The sequence below is a fragment of the Chiloscyllium plagiosum genome, unplaced genomic scaffold (assembly GCF_037043375.1).
Source record: "Chiloscyllium plagiosum isolate Xiang-an unplaced genomic scaffold, Cpla_swu_hap1 HiC_scaffold_21, whole genome shotgun sequence".
Taxonomy (NCBI): domain Eukaryota; kingdom Metazoa; phylum Chordata; class Chondrichthyes; order Orectolobiformes; family Hemiscylliidae; genus Chiloscyllium; species Chiloscyllium plagiosum.
Window position 1 is genome coordinate 92,921,744 of NW_028270159.1, and position 17,700 is coordinate 92,939,443.

Consider the following 17,700-nt stretch of genomic DNA (forward strand, 5'->3'; position numbering starts at 1 on the left):
AGGGTGTAGGTTTCCTTCTTATTTCTCACTGCTGGGTAAGTCTTCAATCCAGTCGTGATTAGTTCCCCACCTTTCTTCCAGGTTACCTTGGTGACATCAGGGGAATAGTCCATCGCCAAACAACCAAAGATCACAGAACCGGTGTTGTGCTCCTGACAGGAGGAGACCAGGCCATAAAGCGTGGGGGGAGACGGTGTCTCTACAACAGAATGACCAATTGAGCATGTTAGTTTCTGTTAAATTGACCTTATCAGTTACTCAAATGTATCCTCAGCTGTAAACGTTTGCCAGTATGCTCCCGCTGAAGTCGACAGCATAACTGGGGTTTATTTTTGTTTCCTACCAGTTGCTGATCATGATCATTGGTTCCCTCTTTAGAAACATGCCCTCGGCCTTGTCCATTGCCATATAATTTAGGAAGAAGAACATCCTGATCCCACCCCAGTAACTGTTTGAAGATCTCACCAACTGACACTTTCACTGGATTGCTGTGAAGAGCAGAGACGTTTCACAAAATACAAACCAAGGAAATGCAGATTCATCGAAATTCTACAGTGTGTGCAAACAGGCCATTTGGCCCAACAAGTCCACACCCACCCTCTGAAAAATAACGCATCCAGACCCATTCCCCTACCCTATTATGCTACAGTTAACCCTGACTAATGCACCTAAACTCCCAATCACTGAACACAACATTTGCAATTCCCCCAGCTTGCACATCTTTGGACTGTGGGAGGAAACGCTCACAGACATGGGGAGAAAGTGCCAACTCCACACAGACAGTCACCCGAGGCTGGAATGGAACCTGAGTCCCTCGCACTGTGAGGCAGCAGCACTAACCACGGAACCAGCGTGCTGGCCCACTCGGTGTCGTGCTGCTGGAAATACCCAACAGCTGGCAGTACCCCCGGAGAGAAATCAGAGTGAATCATAGAACATAGACCATTACAGCGCAGTACAGGCCCTTCGGCCCTCGATGTTGCGCTGCCCTGTCATATTAATCTGAAGCCCATCCCACCTACACTATCCCATGTACGTCCATATGTTTGTCCAATGACGACTTAAATGTATTTAAACTTGGCGAATCTACTACCGTGGCAGGCAAAGCATTCCATACCCTTACTACTCAATGAGTAAAGAAACTACCTCTGACATCTGTCTTATACCTATCTCCCCTCACTTTAAAGTTGTGTCCCCCCGTGTTTGCTGTCCCCATACTTGGAAATCAGGTCCAGTGAGCCTTCCTTACTTATCAATGCAAGGTAAAATGTTCTCTCTGGGAGGAAGGTCACTGCAGCAGCAGCACAGGCAGGAGCTGAGCACTGGGACTGGGAGGATGGCTGTCACGGCTGAACTCATGCCAATTGGCTGGAAGTTGAAACATCTCATTTACAATTATCTGAATTCTGGAGGCCTCTGAAAAATGGAGGACCATGAAGGTTCAGAGACTTTGGAGTGTTACAGCTGAGTATTTACGTAAATATGATTTGAGAAATGAACAAGTAATCTTTAACTTTAATAAGTATCAAACTGACACGCAGTTCACCAGCAAACCTCATCTGTCAGACGAACCACTGCACTTACTCTGTCCAGACCTAAATTCCCACTCACATTGACAAACCCTACCCTGCTATACACCCATTCATGCCCGGAACACACAACCCCTATCACACGAAACACATCCAAGACAATCCATATTGACAGTGTAGCTGAGCAGAGAGATCTCGGTGTCCATGTACATAGATCCCTAAAAGTTGCCAGCCAGTTTGACAGAGTTGTTAAGAAGGCATACTTTGTGTTGGCTTTCATCGATAGAGGAAATGAGTTTCAGAACCACGAGGTTAGGCTGCGGCTGTACAAAACTCTGGTGGGGCCGCACTTGGGAGTATTGTGTACTGTTCTGGTCAGCACATTATAGAAAGAATGTGGAAGCTTTGGAATAGTTCAGAGGAGGTTTACCAGGATGTTCATTGGTATGGCGGGAAGGTTTAATGACGAAAGGATGAGGGTCTTGAGGCTGTTTTATTTGAGAGAAGAAGGTTGAGAGGTTACTTAATTGAGACATAAAAGATAAACAGAGGGTGGACAGTGAAAGTCTTTTTCCTTGAATAGTGATGGCTAGCAGGAGAGGACATAGATGACAGATGTCAGAGGTTGTTTCTTTACTCAGAGAGTAGTAGGGCCATGGAACACACTGCCTGCAACAATAGTACACTCGCCAACTTTAAGGGCATTTAAAAGGTCATTGGATAAACATATGAATGTAAATGGAATCGCGTAGGATAGATAGGCTTCAGATTGGTTCCACAGGTCAGCGCAACATTGAGGGATGAAGGGCCTGTACTGCACCGTAATGTTCTATATTCTATATTCCAGATGGACATATGATCTCAATCCCTCTCACTCATTTACACTCCTGCCGCCCTGCACCTGGCCCATGGTGAATCTGGCCCTGACTGGACCTGGCACCATCATTTTCACAACCTCGGACAAAAGCCTACTACCTAAGACGTGACCTCAGTCCTTGATCACTGACCTCTCATCTTACCCAAGTCAACCTGTGCACATTGCATCCTAGCTCCTTTCGCATCTGTCCTTTACAACCCACCATTTTGCCAGACTCCGAGCTTTGCATTTAGACAACACGTCCCCCTGTCACTTCATTACAGTGACCTTCCACCCCCGAAACACCCTGGCACTCTGCCCAGCTCTACACTAACCAGCCTGGCAAAGACAGACCTCCTGCATTTCTGCTCAAACTACCCTTCACCTACCAAGCACAATTCGACCAAATTATCCTGTGACCATTACCATTTACCTTGATGCCACCTTGCCAGACAGAGTGCATGCAAGCTTACTCAGCAGCCAGCCAACACCTCACAGCCTACCAGCCCAAACTCTCCCACATGCCCAATCTAGCCCCTCACTTGCTCACCACCTTCCAACTTTGAGCCTACTCCACCATAAAGTCAGTGAGTCAAAAACTCGTACAGTACAGAAACAGTTCCTTTGGTCCAGCACATCCATGCTGACCAGAGTTCCCAAATGAAACTAATTCCACTTGCCTGCCTTTGGCCCATATCCATCCCGACCTATCCAGTTCCTGGAGCTGTTCAAATGTCTTCTAAATGTTGGACCTATCTCTGCATTTACCACTTCCTCTGGCAGTTCATTCCAATGTTTTGGACAGTTACAACATGAAGCCCCAACTCCTGCACTCAGTGCTCTGACCAATGAAGGTACATGTGCCAAACGCCTTCAACACACTAGCTACTTGAGACAACGCTTTCAAGAATCTATGAGTCTGAACCCTCAGGGTCCTCAGTGTTCAATATCATTACCCAGTGCCTTACCATGAACTCTGTAAGACTCAATGAGTCTGGACCCTCAGGGCCCTGTGTTCAACATCACTATCCAGTGCCCTACCATTAACTCTGTATGTTGTGACCTGATTTGTCTTCTCAAAAAGCAACACGTCGTATTCATTTAAATTACACTCCATCTGCCACTCCTCAGCCCATTGGCCCAGCTAATCAAGATCTCATTGTACGTTTGGATAACTTTCACTGCCAATTATACCACCGATGTTGGTGTTACGTGCAAACTTACAAACCATGCCCCATTCAATGTTTTCATGGCTTTCAACCAATATTGTACCCTGTTTGCCTTTCTCCCACATATCCGGAGCATTTTTTTTAAGGATTGAAGGAATCTATCTCCTTCTTGAAATCATTTAATGTTTTGTCCTGAATCAATTTATCTGGTGGAGAATTCCAAAGTTTCACCATTCTTTTGCTGGACAGTAAACAATCAGGTTCAATATTATCGGTGTGTTGGGAAGACTGGTGAGCAGCAAGAATAATGATGATCCCATGAATGGAATAGCATTCTAGAGGGGCCGAGGGGCCTTCTTCAGCTTCCAGTTTGCATGCTGACATGTCCCTTCAGCAGCATGTTCCAAAACTGTGATCCTTGAGGATAAGGGCGCACATGCGTGTAAATGCTTCACCTGAAAGCCCTCCTCCAAATTAGACTTCACTTGACTCTCAACTATTTCTCTGCCGTTTCCTCTTCCTCAATCACAGCCATGGGACTCACTTCCGAACAGCGCTGTGAGTGTGCTAATACCACATAAACTTCAGCAATTCAAATAGGCTGATGATAACTGGTTTCTCAAGGCGATATAAAAAGTCTGATACTTCCACACCTGTCTAGAGATTCAAACAACCACTGGAAGAATTGAAAATTATTTGAGGCACTTGTGTGTCTACACAAGATGACATGGTTTCCTTTTGTGTGATTTGACTGTGTTTTCACTGAATGAACAGAGCTATTTCTTAATCATGTAATAGGAATGAAGCTTCCCTCATTTTTAGCAAGGCAATCACACATTATATTTCTTTATTCCAGGGAAGCATAGTGTTAAATTAATGAAATATGATGATTGGGATGTTTCAATTGGAAATTGTCAGAGATTGAAAGTTTACTTTAATGAGCAATTAATTCCAGCCTCATTGTGTCACAGTACTCACAGGAATGTCTTTCAGAAATGGTGTCTCCCTTTGTTACGGGCAGTCGAATCAGTAAATCGGGGATAGTTTTTGCTTGTTAATAAAATGTGTTGAAGAGTTTTAGCCAAAGGGAGACCTGTGGATTTAGCTCACAGATGCTCCATGATCTAAGTAAGTGGTGGAACAGCTCGAGGGGCTGAGTGCCCTCCTCTTGCTCCGACCTTCCTATCATTGTGTCATTCATTAAGCTAGCACTGGCGGCGAACACTTTTTATTAAAATATTTCAACAAATTAATTGTTTCACACATGCTTTAAAAAAAAACCTTCTGTTGATTATTTGGAACGGGATCATTGACATTCTCTATCTGAGTGATCAAAATAACTTCCACCCAATTACAGCAGCCACTGCGCTCTGGAGTGTGTTGTTACTTCATCATAGTTTCTTGTGAAACTACAGCTCGAGATCAGGGCGGTCAAATTCAATGATTCTCTAATATTTAATATCTCTGAACATTCGCAATTTGTTCAAATGCATCTTTTCTCTGAAGAACGTGCTTCATCGAACACAACTTTTTTCAATGAAACAACAAACTTTAAATGCTAGAAAACCAAAATAAAGACAGAAATTTCTGAAGAAACTCAGCAGGTCTAGCAGCTCCTGGGGAGAGAAGGCAAGGTTAACCTTTCGCATCCAGAGACCCCCTCCCCCCCTTCACCAAATTGTTTTCATGTTTTTGGCACAAGAGCTCACACCTGTTGAGATAAACAGTGATTACGTTGGCTTGACTCCTGTTGGAAAAAGAATTCTTAGCAGAGATACTAGATGGCCTGAGATAGCAATTGAAGACCAACTGAAAAGCTTTCACCATCTGCTGCAAGTGTTGGATTCAGCGGAACTCCCACCGTACTGAACAATCAAATTCAGCTCCAGCACTGGTTTAATATAAAGTAAAACAGCCTAAGCATAATCTCATCAAATATGCTTCGAAAATGATTCATTCTGGATTAGTTATAAATGATATTGTCATAACAGCAAGTCAAAAGCTGGGATTTCTTTGAGCACTTACTCCATTAACCCCATCTGGCGATGCCCAAAAGCTTGTGAACAAATATTGATCTGGAAAAAGCTGCTAACCACCAAACTTCTGTTTAATATCTAAGAGACACAAGTCAGGACAGCGATTGAATAGATTTCATTGATCTCTGTGAGTGGAATTCCAACAAACACCCAGACATGTCAATCTGCTTTCTTGCACTGAAGTAACCTGATAAGAGATTGTGTTACATACCTCTCTAACAGGTTGTAAGTGAACACAGGCCACCTGGCACAGAATCAGGGACTCTACTACAACATCACAACAGACCTGAACACAATGAGCTTGACACTATCACGGAGAACACAGCCCACCTGTTTTGACAGTACATAAACCATGTTAGTTATTATCACCTTCCAACAACCAGGGATTGTTCCAGAATGTTTGTACAATGAAAGTAACATTTCAACATTTATCGAAGAATGCTTTGACAGCAGCTCCAAATTGTTCAAACTCTATGGGAACTACAGAGGAATAAATCTAGGAATTGCATGTCACTGGATGGATTCCAACCTAGAACTCCCTTCCTCTTTCTCCTGTGAATGTTGCTGCACCAGACGGTCTACTTAGTTTGGAAAAGATTAAAATGTTTTGAAGTGTAATATGACCGTTTCCAGTGACATTAAAAGCTGATAATAGGTTTTCAAATAATAAGATGCAAAAAAATTCTGATTCTACATTGTGCCACGAAACATGTCCTGCATAACTGAGGCACAAAGAAAATATACAGCATATTTCCCTCTGCCTCGCTCAATCAAATATCTCTTGTTGCCAACAACCAATTTCAAAACACTTGCTATCTGCCTTTTGTTCCTGAAACGTTCGTCCTGATTGGAACAACTTAGTCAGGGCTCTCCATTCTGAGGCACCTAATCGAATATTGTATTTCTGGCAGATAAAAGTGGTTTTGAAGCGCGAGATGAAATTGAACTGTCTGAGATTCAGGTATCCGAACTGGACAATTTATAAATCGTCAGGACCATTGACAAGTTAGTCAGAGATAGCACTTAAACAAACTGCACAACAGACTTAATCCTAGAGGATACATTGCTCAACTCCTCATGTCAAATATATTCACTGTAATTGAACATTCATCAGAGGAACTAACCAGTGGATTAATGTGAATGAGAATGTGTTCACAATGAACATAAATAACCACTGAGTTAATAAACTTAATAAGTCATTGTATTTAACAAAATTATTGAGGTGGGAAATATCGCCAATTAAAGCACAGATCCGGAGGAAATGGATGATTCTCTAAATTGTTTTTACATATTCTTAAAACGTTCCTTGAACTGTGGAGATTTTGCATGCACTGCATAAAGTCAGGACTGCATTCCAGTGTGGAAAGCATTTCTCTGGAAGGAATTAGGGCAAGGTCATTTTTTTGTTAACTGCTTTTAATGAACGAAAATGTTTAAAAAGGTATGAATTGAAAATATGCTTCTGTCTGGAGTTGCCCGCTTTAGCGGATGTCTAAGTAAATGTGGGCACTGCTGCCTCACAGATCCAGGTACCCAGGCTCGGTTCCAGCCTCGGGTGACTGCCTATGTGGAGTTTACACAATCTCCCCTGTGTCTGTGTGTGTTTCCTCCCACAATCCAAAGATGTGCATGTCAGGTGAACTGGTCATGCTGTATCGTCCATCGTGTTAGGTGCATTAGTCAGGGGTAAATATAGGGAAGGGGAATGGGTCTGGGTGGGTTACTCTTCAGAGGGTCGGTGTGGACTTGTTGGGCCAAATGGCCCGATACATACTGCAGGAAATCTAATCTAAATGATTGTCACACTTAACTAATGTGAGCAGATTCCTTCCGATCGCGACATTGCAATAAATCGGTCAAGTATATTAATTAAAATAAATATTACTCTATTTTCAGTGTCTGAATAAACCATGTGCTCTGTTCTCCTCTCGTTCATGTCTTCTGCAAATTTGTGAACACTGCATCCGTCTGAACACATCGATGTAAAATGAATTCTCTGCGTTTGCAGCAAGCACTCCCATGGTTTTAAGAGTAGGGTTCCTACAGTATAGAAACAGGCCATTTGGCCCAACAATTCCACACTGACCCTCTGAACAATAAGTAGTCCAGCCAGGCTCATTCCCCCTAATTTATATTTACCCCTGACTAATGCACCCTAACCGACACATCCCTGAACACTATGTGCAATTTCGCACAGCCAATCACCTGACCTGCACATCTTTTGGACTGTGGTAGGAAACCAGAGTGCCCGAAGGAAACCCACGCAGACACAGGGAGAATGTGCAAACTCCACACAGGCAGTCACCCGAGGGTGGGATCGAATTTGGGACCCTGGCACTGTGAGGCAGCAGTGCCAACCACTGAGCCACCTTGCTGCCCTGCGAGGTCATGAATGGATTATTTTAATTAATTCGAAATTTGGCCTTGGTCACATAATTCACTATAGCAGTTGCTCCGAAAGAATGACTCTTCAGTTGATATTTTGTTGTAAAATGTAACTATTTATTTAAAATGCACAGATTGGGAACACCTAAAGCACTGTGCAGATTACATCATTCAGTTAATGTTTTATTTTATCCAGTAAATCCAGTTTAATCAGGGACATAACAATTAATTAACTCAAGTTACGTGTGAAACTGATCAAAGCAGTGAAACTGACCTGTTCTTCATAGAATTGAGCAGAATTTCCAAATGGTCTTTGCCAATGATCTTTTCCAGCCAGAAAAATATGTATGTCGTGTACAGTGGAATTGAAAGGTGTGTGTTGATCAATTATAACACAGTCATGGCATTTTTGCTCAAGAGCAAGAACTATTAGAACATTAGACTTTTGGAATTCTATTTATATTTCTCTATGACTTGTAAACTGTTAAAAAACACACCTTGTGATTGAACTAGATAGTGGGGTTCTGAATTTGGATTGTAAAGCATGGATTAGATTAATCCTTAATTATTACTTTTAAGTAAAAATGGCGCCCGAAGGTATCTGTTTTCCCTTCATTTCTAAAACCTTTGCGATTTGCCTTTCACTTAATAATTGGCTTTATGAAATTTCACCTCGCATGCTGATTGCATTGAATGAGGAACCTGGAGCGGTTCACTGTCACCAACCATGTTAACATTGCAAAAACAATGTAGAAACCAGAAACGGTTTCCCAAATATAACATATTTAATGTTACCCAAGCACAGTCCCTCCTCAACAGATCAATGATCACCAGATCACAACACGGTGTGTTTGCAGCAGAACTAGCTCCGCAAACATTTTCAACAGAACCAAGAACATGATGTAACCTCACAAAAAAAAAACAAATTGAAGTCTAACAAAGCTGCTCAGAATCCAGCAAACTAATGATTAAATTGAATAGAAATAACAAGTCATAACAGCAGCCTTGTTTGTGAGGGGACTTAACACTTAAAGCTGTAACGTTTCTGGCAACAGTTCAATTTATTTCCAACCTGTACACCCTTCCTAATCGTGACAATCCTGTGCAGCGCACAGTAGAGCGGTTGAAGCCATATATTGATTAATCACTTCATGGTCAAAACAAAATTACTGAATGGACAAATATTACCACATTATAATTTTAAGTTAGTTTCAATTATATAATCTGATCAATTCTGCAGTTTCAGATTTTAGACCCAAATTTTATTTTGAATGAGGCTACTCAAAACAAAATTCAGTTAGTTTACAATTAGAACTGAGTTTTTTTTTAAAGTCAATGCATTAAAAACTCGTTTTTTTTTCATTTCTCACACTTCCGGGTTTCTGCCTTAAGTTGTTTTTCAGACCGTTACAAATGGATGTAATGTTTTCAATCAAGCAGAGAAAAATGTGTCATATAATTTTAACAAATGCAGAAATGATTCATGAAAAACCAAAGAACTTCACAAATATTGGTAATGAAAAGTAATCCAGAGAGTCAATCTCCTCACCAAAAAGAAAACACCGATTACAGAAAGCATGAAAACGCTGATCAATTTCACAAACTGAATAAGATCCAATCAACTCAATTCAACAGAATCAAGGAAAATAAAAAAAGAATCCAATCAACTCAAAACAACAGATTTGAATGAAACATAATCAGAATCCAAACAATTCAATTCAACAGAATCAAATAAACAATTTCAAAAGCCAATCAACACAATTCAACAAAACCAAGTAAAACCAAAGTCAGAATCCAATCAACACAGTTCAAACCGAACCAACTAAAACAAAACCAAAATCCAATCAACTCAATTCAACAGAATCAAGTAAAACAAACTCAGAATCTCATCAACAGAATGCAATATAGCACCGCAAGAAAATTTTATGACAGTTTCTAACCTGCTTGTCATCAACAAAATTAACAAAATAAATGAGAAAATATAATTAGGGTAAGAACATATATTCACGAAGTGAATAATGATATTTTAGCATATTTTAATCATGTTTAGTAATATCTCGAACATCTTTGAATTCTTAGCGTTTGTTGTTGATAATAAAACTCACAGTCAGGGTGTCACTGACATTAACCATTATTTATAGCTGACTGTTTAAGAGACATTAGGTGTTTCAAGTAACCCAGCCACACAGAATGCCCATCTGATCAAAAAAAGAGATACACAGCGTAACTGACTCCATCATCCCCACTGTAACTATTTGCTGAGCCTTAACTGAAGTCTGTAATCAGTCTGAACAAAAGTCAATCCGAACCAAACCAAACTCAGCACAGAATCTGAGTTTCATTTAATTCAGAAATTAGTCACATGAATAGAAAGTTTTTAAAAAGTCACTAAGAAAGTTCAAGGGTCTTACCTGAAGTCACTGTCACCATGGTCCCTTGGCCCCAGTAGCCAAGATCGTCACAGTGTTACATTCTCTGGACTGGGTCACACAATAACTAGCTCTGCATAAAACAAATCAAAAATATACCATCATTTTAAATTTTCAGAACCACAGGCAAAATAAAGTCACGATAAATCTTCATCACATAATTGCACTAGTGAATTCTGATCATTCTTGATAAATTTTAATACTGTTTTATACTTCACAGAGTAACACATGAGCTGATTCTCAAAATCCCCAACTGGTGTATCAATAATTACCCAAACACTTTTACAAATTAAATAGTGATACTGGCATTAAACCGCACAGAACTAATACTGCTCTGCAAGTTAAGACGGTTTGTAGAAGTAATCACTGACTAGTTTCAAACAATGGAGACTGAATAGGTTTTTGTATTGGTCATAATTGCAGTGTCACCCCACTGTGAGACACGTTGTGTCAAACACTATGACAGACTGTAAACTGTAAAATGCAGAGAATTTCTTCACTTCCGAGAAAGCAGTGATTCAGACTCCTCTAAAAATGATTCAGTGTGTTATTCCAGCTTTTACAATCCATTGTATTTTGAAAGCTTGGAATACTTTTCCATGTTTGGTCTGCATGTAACTTAACAATCAACACGAAGAAGGTAGAAAAAATATATACATTTGTACAAACTAGCACTACTGGATTGCGTTTAAATTGCATCTCACATTATTTCTCGTTCCTGCCATGGTAGAAATCACCAATTTGAGATAAGCACTTGTCAGTGGTTTTAGTATGAGGATGTCGCTGTGCACAACACTGTGACCCACTGTAGTATCACAATGATGTAGACCAGTACACTCGTTCTCTGTTCTTTACTCGAGATCTCAATTTTCATTTGAAAGAGCCATTTAGTACTGATCATGTTTAGAATGAATGCCATAGTTGACATAACAATTAGCAGTGATTTCCTGAGCTGTCCGATATATTAAAACGAACATTTTGTCCGAGCATTTAATTGATGGAAGTGTTAGCAGTACATATGACATGCCCAAAACATTGTCCCATTGTTTCAGCAGTTTGCTAGTTTAAATGGTACATTTCCTCTTTGATAGTTTTGTAAGAGGCAGCCTGAGGTCTGCTTCAGATTGCAGTTGGTATAATTGCATTTAAAACTCGTACTGACCGTCAGTTTATGATGGAATTGACAAAATGTTCCCTCGAGCTGTTTTTGAACGGGTCCAGCCCTGGCTCCTCTCGCTGTGGTATCTTGCACAGTAATAGATGGCGGTGTCTTCGATCCTCAGGTTCCCCATGTCCAACGCGAAAATGTTGTTTGAAGTGTCTTTGGACGCAGTAAATCAACCCTTAATCGCTGGTGCATAGTCATTGCTGGATGAATCATAGTAGCTAACCAGCCACTCCAGACCCTGTCCGGGAACCTGTCGGACCCAGTACATGTAGTAGCTGCCAAGATTGAAGCCGCTGGTTTTACAGGTCAGTTTCAGGCTGCCTACGGGACGGCCAGTCTCTGCCTCTGGCTGGGTCAAAACAACCTCCGACTGGACACCTTTAAAAAAGAAAACAAATAAACCATGAGCATTAATGTTGGTGAAATGATGGCTGAGTCTTTTACATTCCTGCCGTAGACTAACATTGAGACAGTCACAAAGAGAGACTTGAACAAAAAACACTCACATGATAAGAAAGTCAGTAACAAACTGAGAAAAAGTGTCGACACAATCATTCTGATAACTTGTGGGAAGCGGTTCTGCTAAGATCTTTCTACAGATCCGACCCAGGAGTGTTGAATTACGGTCCAGTGCCCAGGATTTATATGGCCATCGTAAGGGGCAGGCTTACAGCTTCCGCGTGTTGGTTTCCTGCTGGAGGCTCAGACCGGATCCTGGTATCAGCTTGTACAGCCCGAACACATGGGGTCATGTCTTTACATGAGGTTCTGCTTAAACATGTTCACATACACATCTTGGGATATTTGTTTTGCTGAATAGCTTCTTTGGAAGTAAATTTGAGTAGCTTCAGGTCTGTTTCACATGATAGTTGCATGTATTTTGTTTAAAAAAAACAAATTCAACTGGAAGTTAGTTCCCTTTATTTCTACATTCATTCACAAGCAGATAAAACTAAAATTAAAGTTCAAACATATAACTAGCTAATAAAACAGTTGAGCTTTTCTTCCCTGGATACTGCAAGTCTCTGTCGCACTAAAAAATAACATGTAATTCATACTAAACATTTCAAAATTCAATTTAGGCAACTGAATACAGAGCGTGTCCAAAGTGATTATATTTAGAATATTCAATTAGAAGTTAACTCCCTTTAATCCTACATTCCACCACAAGCAGATAAAGCTAAAAAGAACTTCAATAATATTATTAGCCAAAAAAATGAATGACTTTATTTTTGCTGTCACTCAAAGTCTCTCTCACATTACAAAATAACATACCATTTCTAATCTGCGTTTCTAAATTCAGTTTCGCCAACCTAATACAGAGCATGTCTAAAGTGATTATGTTCAGAATGTGAGTGTATGTCACTAAACAGTTTGGACCCGGAGATTAGAAGCACCTCCTTACATTGCAGAATGTCTCTCCCTGCATTTTTCTTTTTCAAATTGCTCCGACACTAAAATGCACAGTAAAGGAAAGCTGTGTGCCTGAGAAACAAAATGTGAGTCCGCAGTGATACATAACACCGAGGTACACTTTTAAAAGAGCATCTAATGAACTAGAACAAGACAGTCCATAACTTTTTTTTTAAAACCCTCAACGTCTAAACCATTGCATGTAACAGTCTGGGTACATCAGGAATGTTTGGTTAAATTAGAGAGTATTACAGTAATAATTACCACGAATGTAGGTTATAAACAGTACATTTCTCTGCTCACTGATAGCTCTGACAGGGCAGTTAACTCATAAAAATCAGCAAAAATTCACGGTTACACTACACCAGTATTAACCATGTATAAAGGGCCCACTCAGTTTTAATGAGATACATGAATCAGAGAATGGTGTAACAAGTGATGTGAGTTTGAACCAATTGAATTTTGTTAATTTACTTTGAGATGATAACAAATGTTACTGCAATGTGGGATTTTGGATCCATTAACTTCATTTTCAGGAGCTTTAAAGATACTCAATAAACAGGCTGAACTAACCAGAACGTCACTGCATTCAATGTCCTGTTTTCTGATAGTCATACAGTGAATGCTGTATTCAGTGACTTTCCTTTTAAAGGGAGAAATACCAAGTGAAATGTGCCCATTGTGAGTAAATGGGAAAATATAGTTTGTTTGGTAGGATTTTACTTTAGTTGATTCATTTTCCCTTTAATCGGCCGGATCCAATATTTGGCAGCAATTAAGCTGACTGCAGAAAAGGTCCTTGAGTTCCCAGTTTCATTTACTGGAAGCAGGTGGAGTTTCTGCAGTGGATCAAAGATATTTTGTCTCACGGTTGACCAGTTGGTGGAAGGCCAACTGCAAACTATAACCACCGCCTCCGCAGAAACAAAACGACTCAGCAACAATGCTGGAGAAAAGTTTATTTTCAGTTGTGTAACTTGGAGAACTAGTCCCTCCTCTCATTGAAGGAAATATTCGCAGAGTCTCAGACACAACCTTAACATCAACAGTTCATTCAAGGATCACTACAGCACTGTTTAATATTGAGAAAAATTGATAAATAGTCATAGAGTCATGTAGTGATACAGCATGGAAACAGACCCTTCGGTCCACCCAGTCCATGCCAGTCCTAATCCCAAACTAAATTTATCCCACCTGTGTGTACTTGGCCCATATCCATCCAAACATTTGATATTCATTTACTTATCCAAATGTCTTCTAAAGGTTGTAAGTATCCACCACCAAATCATCCCACACACAAACCATTCTCTGTGTAAAAGGTTGTCTCTGATCTCTTTTAAAAAATTTTCTCCTCTCATTGGAAAAGCATGTTCCCTATTGTTGAAATCCCCCACCATAGGGAAAATACACCAATGTCTTGGTCAAAAATTGAAAACAATCCCAGTTCCAAACATTTACAAAATATCACTGTGGATCTTCCTCGAATCCAAAAAAGATTCTGCCCTTTGATCAATGATTTATAAAATTTACTCGCGTATCTACTGTGATAGACGTTTTCAAACAACTTCTTAAGTGCATATGGTTCACATCAATCGGATTAAAGTAACATTTCGTGCGCTACCCCCACACACAAAAAAACAAGTTTGTTGACACGAATTGCTCTGAGGAAGTCTACGATGGATTCTTTTATCAAACAAAATCATTTCCAATGTTGTGAGAGCTCGTCTATCTTCTGTGCAATGGTCTGAATTTTAAGTTGAGTCTGACTGCAGATGAAACTGGCTGATCTGGGTAAAAGTACAGTTTGTGCCTTTCACATTGTGAATGTATATTGCTGACTTTAGTTGAATGAAGAGATGTTGTTCCAGCATCGTCTGGCACCATTAATTAGACCATTAATTTCCACATCACTAACCGTAGGGTCAGGTGTAGTTTATTGATATGTGATATTTTTGAAACGAAAGCTTCGTACATTTCCAGTATGAATCATGTCAATTAGAGCCATTCACCTTTCCACTCATGGTTTTATAAACTTATATGAGGTCACCCCCCACCCCGAACTCTCGCCCTCCAGTGACAAAAGTTACAGTCTATCTGGATTTCCAACGGTGACTCTGTTCCCTAACATTCTGCTGTGAAAGATCCTCCTGCCACCCCAGATCCACAGACAGTATCCCTTGTTACTAGTTCAAAGAAATGAAAGGAACTTCTCCCACCATATTGTTCAATTTTAGTTGCCTTCAAACACTTTGCACTTTGTGAAATCCGTGTTGTCAATAATCAGTTAAAAGAAAGTTTTTTTAAAAACTTTCTTAATTCATGTTGCTGATCTTGGCTGAATAAAGGTATGTTGCTGTCAGCATTTCTGGGGAACATGTCTGCATTTTTTTCATGTCAGTTTACAATGATATTAAGTCAAGAATAGTCAAAATATCCTGAGGAACAACGTTTAGAAATGGGCCTATTAGCTCCTCAGGGCTGCACCAACTATTTGAATATTGATACAGTTCTGCCCCTACTTTTTCCCCATAAGCCAGGATTTACAGTATTGGAGATCATATCTATGTTGATAATGGATTAGACCCTACACAATGTTCCCGAATGTTTGCAGTGCTATCACCTGCACGGTTATGGACAACATGCTATAAAGTGGGTGTTGGCTGGAAGGCTTTGTCTTCACGCGATACAGGTGCGATGGGCGAAGTGATCTCTCTCTGTCGTGAAAACTTCCGACTACACGAAATTCATCTTTCCTACTTTGTCTCCAGGATGTTGCCTGGAATGGAGAATAGGTCATACGAGGATAGGTTGAGAGTGCTTGGCCTTTTCTCATTGGAAAGGCGAAGGAAGAGGGGTGACTTGATAGAGGTTTATAAGATGATCAGGGGAATAGATAGAGTAGACAGTCAGAGAGTTTTTCCCCGAGTACAACAGAGTGTTACAAGGGGACATAAATTTAAGGTGAAGGGTGGAAGGTATAGGGGGGATGTCAGGGGTATGTTCTTTACCCAGAGAGTGGTGGGGGCATGGAATGTGCTGCCTGTGGGAGTGGCAGAGTCAGAATCATTGGTGACCTTTAAGTGGCAATTGGATAGGTACATGGATAGGTGCTTAAGCTAGGACAAATGTTCGGCACAACATCGTGGGCCAAAGGGCCTGTTCTGTGCTGTATTGTTCTATGTTCTATGTCTCGTTCAGAGGCTCCACTTCACATGATTCATACCGGAAATATTCCAAGCATTCGTTTCAATGAGATCAATAAACCCCACCTGATAGTCTGGCTAGTGATGTGGAAATTAATGGTCTAATTAATGGTGCCAGATGATGCCTGGGACAACATCACTTTATTCAACTAAAGTCAGCAATATAAATTAACAATGTGAAAGGCACAAACTGTACTTTTACCCAGATCAGCCAGTTTCATCTGCAGTCAGACACAAAATTCAGACCATTGCACAGAAGATAGACGGGCCCTCACAACATTGGAAATGATTTTGTTTGATAAAACAGTCCATCATAGACTTGCTGAGAGCAACTCGTGAATATTGCTTAATTTCTTTTTGTGTGGGGTAACACATGAAATGTTACTGTATTCCGACTGATGTGAACCATTTGCACTTCAAGTTATTTGAAAACTTCCTTCACAACAGATATGTGAGTAAATTTTAGAAATCATTAATCAAAGGGACAATTTTTTTTGGATTCCAGGAAGATCCATAGTGATATTTTGTAAATGTTTGAACCTGTGATTGCTTTAAATTTTGAACTAAGACATTGGCATACAGTGCACAACTTCACAATTTGCTGTAACATGAAACTCGCAACCACTGTGAACCTGGAAGGCGATGGTTCAGAATTTAACAAGGACCTCGAAAGGTTCGTGGAATGGACCAACAAATGATTCATGAAATTTAACAAAGGCATTTCTGAAATGATTAATTTAGCTAGGAAGAATGTCGAGACACAAATTCACATCTCTGTTTGCATTTCAATATACTATAAATTACTTTTCTATTAAGACCTAAAATACTTGTGTCTTTGTTCATATTTAATACACTCTATCTTGTTCCGGAGCGAACACAGTTTCTTTATTTATTTCACTCAAGACTGTATGCTGTATTTTTGCCTCAGTATTGACCAAACTCGGTTTGGTGCCAGCTTATACGACTTGAGCTGCTTTTTCAGGAAGTGATTATCTCCACCTGTTTTGTCAAAATAATCTGTTCATGCTTAGATCAAAATAAATCCTGTTAATATCATCCCAAATTCAGGCTCGATTATTTTGTATTTATTCATTGGAAATGAACAGAATATGACCGGCCTGTTCTTAGTGGAGTGGGAGAGGGAGTTAAAGTGGTCAGCCACGGGGCCGTGGGGTTGGTTGGCACGGGTGTCCCAGAGATGTTCTCTGAAATGATCCGCAAGTTAGTGTCCTGTCTCACTGATGTAGAGGAGACCACAGCAGGTGGAACAGACACAGTGGATGACATTTGTGGAAGTATAGATAAATTGCTCCGGGATGTGGTAGGATCATTCGGGGCCTTGTCGGAGGTGAGGGGGGAGGTGTGGGCTGGTGAAGGGGCATGGACCTGACGAGGGAGTCGCGGAGGGAATGGTGTCTCCGGAATGCAGATAGGGGTAGGGAGGGAAATATACCCCGAGTGATGGGGTCTGTTTACAGGTGGTGGAAGCAGCGGAGGATGATATGACGTATG

General features: G+C 40.5%; 1 long non-coding RNA gene across 1 annotated transcript; it reads right to left on the reverse strand.

Annotated features, from left to right (window-relative positions):
• Window positions 1-49: 49 nt before the first annotated feature.
• Window positions 50-12,169, reverse strand: LOC148146499 (uncharacterized). The gene is made up of 4 exons (XR_015760843.1): window positions 12,079-12,169; window positions 11,567-11,950; window positions 10,387-10,477; window positions 50-199 (listed from the first exon to the last, which is right to left on the reverse strand). It is a non-coding gene; the product is annotated as an uncharacterized LOC148146499 (long non-coding RNA).
• Between the last annotated feature and the right edge of the window lie 5,531 nt (window positions 12,170-17,700).